This window comes from Giraffa tippelskirchi, chromosome 8, assembly GCF_054371585.1.
Source record: "Giraffa tippelskirchi isolate mGirTip1 chromosome 8, T2T-mGirTip1v1.2.pri, whole genome shotgun sequence".
Taxonomy (NCBI): domain Eukaryota; kingdom Metazoa; phylum Chordata; class Mammalia; order Artiodactyla; family Giraffidae; genus Giraffa; species Giraffa tippelskirchi.
The window spans coordinates 87,752,207-87,758,206 of record NC_137282.1 but is presented as its reverse complement, the minus strand read 5'-3'; the positions used below and the strand labels follow the sequence as shown (position 1 = coordinate 87,758,206).

General features: G+C 44.5%; 1 pseudogene; it reads left to right on the top strand.

The window, feature by feature from the left end:
* Nucleotides 1–2,031: 2,031 nt before the first annotated feature.
* LOC145518991 (arrestin domain-containing protein 4-like) lies at nt 2,032–5,321 on the top strand (annotated as a pseudogene).
* Nucleotides 5,322–6,000: the final 679 nt, after the last annotated feature.

Here is a 6,000-nt window from a genome sequence, read left to right as displayed (position 1 = left end):
CTAACTTCACGTATATATACTCAGTGGAATACTACTCAGGCGAGAGAAAGAAAGAAATCCTGCCATTTGCAACAACATGGGTAGACCTTCAGGGCCTTATGCTAAGTGAAATGTCAGATGGCCTCACTTACATGAGCGATCTAGAAAAGCTGAACTCATAGAAACAGAAAGTAGAATGATAGTTGCCAGGGCTGGGGTGTGTGGGCGAAGAAGACAGGTCAAAGGGCGCACTGTGAACTTAAGAGGTGCCAGGAGAGTAGATCTTAAATGCTCTCACCAGGAAAAGAAATGGTAATTATGTGAGGTGATGAAGTTATTAACTAATGTTCCCATAGTAATTATTTCACAGTATATAAGTATATTAAATCAACCCATTGTATACTTTAACTTACAAAATACATGTTCATTATATATCAATAAAGGTTTAGGGGGGTGGGGGACGGGTAACAAAATGTTTTCACTTTTTGAGAAAGCGACACTGCTTCCCTGGTGGCTGAATTTGGTTAATTGGTTAATCCTCTCAGGATTGAGCCTATAGTTTTAGGCCACTTCGAGTTCTAGGTCTGCCCCTGAACCATAGTGTTTGGGTTTGTGTCAGGGGCAAATCAGTGTTGACGCCTCAAGTATGGTAGAGCCTGGCTTGCTGCTGCCCCCTAGTAGTGGCTGGGTGGCAAAGGCCTCACTGCTTTTCTTCCAGGAGGGAGCCCCAAACATCCAGCCTGGAGGTTAACAAAGGCTGAAATTGGCTGGACTACTGAAATCCGTCACACCCCGTCTACTCCCCTCAACCCTCTCCAAATAATTGAGTCAGGCAAGAAGAAGGGTCAGGCCCGGCACTGGGAGGGTGGGCTGAGATGGGATCCCTCAACTGAGGTGCCGGATCTGAGCCCTTTCCCAGTCAGTACCATCTCCCTACTTGCATGGATGTGAAATGATCACGACCTAGAAGGTGGACAGAGTGGATCTTCTGGCAGGAACCCAAGTCTAAACTGTGTGGGAAATTTGTGGGAAAACAAAAATTGTTTTTGTTTTACTTGACTTCTGCAAATTAATTTTGTTGGCTGTCAGTTTTAGAGGGGTGACTCTAATGGACAAAAGTGTGCCTTGTAGTTTGGTTCGACTCTCAAGTCTACAGGATTTTTGATCCAAAGCTTCCTTTCCTCTCCCTTTTTCTTTCTTCCAACTTACTTTTCTTCCCTGCATTCTCCTGCTCCGATAGCGCTGAGCCTCTGCACCATCGTCATATTTTCTAAGCCTAAAGCCAAGATCCTTGTAGCACTTGAGGGATATGGCATAAATGTTGCTTAGTCACTAAGTAACATCCGACCCTTTGCAATCCTATGGACTGTAGCCAGCCTGCCTCTTCTTGTCTGGATTTCCAGACAAGAATATTGGGTTCGGTTGCCATTTCCTCCTCCAAGGGATCTTCCCCACCCAGGGATTGAACCTGAGTTTCCTGCATTGGCTGGCAGAAGGGGGAAGGATTGACTTGAGACTTAGGGGGAAAATTCCATCAACTGAAGCTGCTAAAATTTTCTGAGAGTCAAACACTACTTTTTTATTTTCTTCCTCTTGCTGTTCGCTTTCTCTTCCTGTTCCCCTTTCTGCCTCCTTCTTCCCTTTTCAGGGAAGGGATGTGAGTACATGAGGAAAGAACAAGATCAATCATGAAGTCTTTGTCTCTCTGATGATTTTCCCTTCTTGGTCTAGCTAAGGAACTGCATTTTGGTCTTAAGTTTTAGGTCCTTTCAACTGCCCACATTCACTCCACCATTAGGCTCAGCCCCTCATCACATCACACTCTGGATGCCCCAATCACTGGGCTCCTTCAGTGCCTACCAGGGGTCTGAGCAGCTAGCTCGTTGTTCCTGCTCAAGGATCCCTGTGTTTAAAAGATTAAGGCAAATGAAAGACATTTAAATATCTCTATTAGAATGGTTTATTTAATTTGTGGTGGAAAGATGTGTGAGAAAGGAAAGATGTAAAATTTTAAGATAAGGTGTTGAGAGACAATTTTCATCTTTTAACCTTATGGTCTCATCTAAAAACCCTGATAAAGGGACTTCCTTGGTGATCCAGTGGTTAAGAATTCCCCTTGCAATGCAGTGGACGTGTGTTCCATCTCTGGTTTGGGGCAACTACTCAGGCCACACACACAACGAAGATCCTGTGTCTGGCAACTAAGATCCCAGGAAAGCAAATAAATAAGCATTAAAAAAAACTAATAAATATGAAACAAACATTCTCAAAATATCCTGAAAACAAAAAGAAAAATTTGTATATTTACACATTATTAAGGAAATCTAGATTTATTCCTCTATGATTGTTAAAAGATATAGATTGCAATAAGTAAATATAATGTTGACTGATGCCGCTGTTGTATTTCTTTTATGGTTTTTAGGACCAGAAATGGAATAGCTCAATCATGTAAATGTAAAATAATTTATAAGGGGATAACACATAACTTGTGGGGTCTCCCCCAAGGGCACCACACAGCAGTTGGGAGGGCCTCAGTGTGCGGCTGGGGGCTGGAAGCTGGATGTTGCGGAGCCAGGACTCTGCATGCTGTGCCTGGAGACCCAGAGTACCCGCTGCCTGCAGGTGGAGTACCTGCCCGAGCGCCTGAGCCGGAGAAGGCATTGGCTTACTGCAGCCTAGAAAAAACGCCTTTCCATTTAGCTTTCAGCTTCCATCTGAACCTCGTTCATCAGGAAATATGCAACCATTCAGTACTGTGTGATAACCCTTGTATTGAAAGCTCAAGAGAAAACAGTTGGCTGTGGGTTTTTTAATTAATTAATTTTTTCCATTTTATTTATTTTTAATTGGAGTATAATTGCTCTACAACATTGTGTTAGTTTCTACTGTACAACAGCATGAACCAACTATGTGTTTGCATATATCCCCTCCCTCTTGAGTCTCCTTCCTATTCTCCCCGCCCCCCACCCGTGTTAGTTTTTCACCTCTGGTCCAATTTCACTGAGTGTCAAGACTGAAGGAAAGGGATCCTGCAATGGAGAAGCTATTCCAATCTACGCAGAAGTAGAGAATTGTTGCTCTCATCTGATTGATCCCAAAGTGGCCATTTTCCAAATGCAGACATACCCGGCCAACAGGAAAACAAAGACTGTGAGGCTGAAGGTGGCCAATGTGATTGGGAACCACATCGCCCCCAGGAGCACCGACAGCTGGAAAGGGAATATCCTAAGGATCCCTCCAGTGATGCCAACCATCCTGAACTGCTGCAGCATAAAGGGGACTACTCTTTAACTGTGTCTGTTCACATTCCTGGTGCTAAAACAAATTGATGCTTGAGCTGCTGTTAGTGATTAGCATGATTCAATATCAATGGTTTTGGCAGCAGGAACTCCAGAATATCCATGCGGTTCCTATGAGCTGGTTGACACTGTCTCCGCCAGACCAGCCGGAAGTAGCACCAAACTATGAGGACTTGGCATGGGAGGAAGAATTCTCTAGACACATTCTTACCATCAACCCCCTGGGAAGGGGAGTCTTGCTGTCCTTTGTTTGCCTTCCCTCAGGAATCAGATTTCGGACTCCGCCTCTTTATTCAGAGGTAAATTCACATCCTAGAGATGTAGAAGAGACATAGCCTGTTTCCTTCATTCTCTGAACGTATTTCAGAAATCACTGTGTTCATCATCAAATTAGAATGTTGGTTCTTTACCCCTGCCCTTTTGAGGAAGAGGGAGGGAAGATGAGCTTAAGGACATAAATATATATCAACACTGAAGAGGACAGAAGTTAAAGAATTTGTTACTTACCAGTGGGGCAACAGGATTGTTGCACAAGTTTGTGATGTGGTCTTGTGTCCCCTTTGAATGAGAGGGCAAAGATGTGAAAAGTCACAGAATGTAATGGAAGTCCTGATGTGATAAAGTGGAGGGGTGCTTGTGTTGACCCAAGAGAAAGTGCCTATATATAGTGGAAACACTATGTGAGCATATCTTTAAGAAGGTTTCTCAAAGTGGAAAAGCTGTATCCTAAGCTTTAAAGTGGTATGGATGCATTGGGAGGAGATAATTTTGGAGAATATAGCAGCACAGGGGTGTAAATGAACAGGAAACAGGCCCACTCTAAATACAAAGTGAGGCCCTCTGGTGTAAGGGTCTCTACATTGCAAAGGACAACTGGAAAAACCATAGCTTTGACTAAACAGACCTTTGTCAACAAAGTAATGTCTCTGCTTTTTAATATGTTGTCTAGGTTTGTCATAGCTTTTCTTCTAAGGAGCAAGCGTCTTTTAATTTCATGGCTGCAGTCACCCTCTGCAGTGATTTTGGAGCCCAAGAAAATAAAGTCTGTCACTGTTTCCATTGTTTCCCCATCTATTTACCATGAAATGATGGGACCAGATGCCATGATCTTAGTTTTTTGAATGTTGAGTTTTAAGCCAGCTTTTTCACTCTCTTCTTTCACCTCCATCAAGAGGCTCTTTAGTTTCTTTTTGCTTTCTGCCACTAGCGTGGTGTCATCCACATATCTGAGGTTATTGATATTTCTCCCAGGCAAGCTTGATTCCAGCTTGAGCTTCATCCAGCCTGGCATTTTGCATGATGTACTCTGCATAGAAGTTAAATATGCAGAGTGACAACAGGCAACCTTGATGTACTTTTTTCCCAATTTTAAACCAGTCTGTTGTTCCATGTCTGGTTCTGTTTCTTCTTGACCTGCATACAGGTTTCTCAGGAGACAGGCAAGATGGTCTAGTATTCCCATCTCTAAGAATTTTCCAGAGTGTGTTATGATCCAAAGTCAAAGGCTTTAGTGGTCAGTGAAGCAAAAGTAGATGCTTTAAACTGATAACCTTACATGAATTGAAGATATGCGTACACAAACGTATGTCACATATTACAAGTCTGATACAAAACCACACATAGAAAATAAAATAGTTCTTTAATAGGAAGAATTGCAGTAGAAGTAGGGAGAGCAGAGAGAAAGAGGAGCCCAGAATAATAGAATGAACACAATTACGTAAGAAAGGACAAGAGTTCTGCAAATAACAATAAAGAACGAAAGAAAAAATTCTTGAATATGTGGCACTAACTCAATGCATTTGTGAATTAGTTATGAAAACCATAGTATATATGAAGTCTTCCTTTGATTCAGATCATCTACTATAGAAAAAAAATAGGACTATTACAATTCTAAGTAGGCATGGGACTCTCCTTTTCCCCATCCCTACATGATCTCTCCATTCCTCTTTTCCCTTCCTGATGTGAAAGCAAGAGGACCTGGAATCTCAGGCCAGCTCCAGCATGAAGCAGCTGTGGGCTTTGGTAAAGGTGGAACCTGGCTGAGCCTTCTCTCTGACACCAGGTCATCCTCTCTCATCTGCTCAAAGAAGAGAACCTGAAGTGTGATTTGCACAGTTGTGCCTCCCAAGCAGAGAAGCTTCTTCCAGTGAATGGAAACTGCCAGGGACCCCCACCTCTTCTCCCGCCCCGCCCCCTCCTTTAACCCAATCACCGAAAACCACTCAGAACTTCCAAGCCCCTCCCAGGAAGATGTGGTTTTCACCTCAGTCCCCAGAGGCCCCGAGGTAATTTGCAAGGCAAATGAGTATCTATCCCACCTATCAACACCAGGGTTTCCCAAAACCTCATCAGGCAGACAGTATAAAAGGCACACTCCGCACCCAGCTGAATCATTCAATCATTCGCCCCCTTGCTTAGACCCGCTGCGCTCTCGGCCTGGTGAGGAGGCTGAAGCCATGGAAGCGGACGCCCACTGCTCCTTGGAAATGCAGTCTTGCAGGAGGGCACATCCCGAGCCCCAGTTGCCTCCGGGCCTGAACCGAGAACAGGCCTGGGCCTGGGCTCTGGATAACTTCCCTGCGCTGAGCCGCCCCTCCTGCCTAAGCCCCGAGTTATGCGGGGACCCGCACTACTGCGCCTGTGGGCTGCTGCGCCACGCTTGCCCCGGACACGAGGACGGTCCCGGCGTCGAGAGAGGCCAGAAACGCTGGCGAGACCCGCA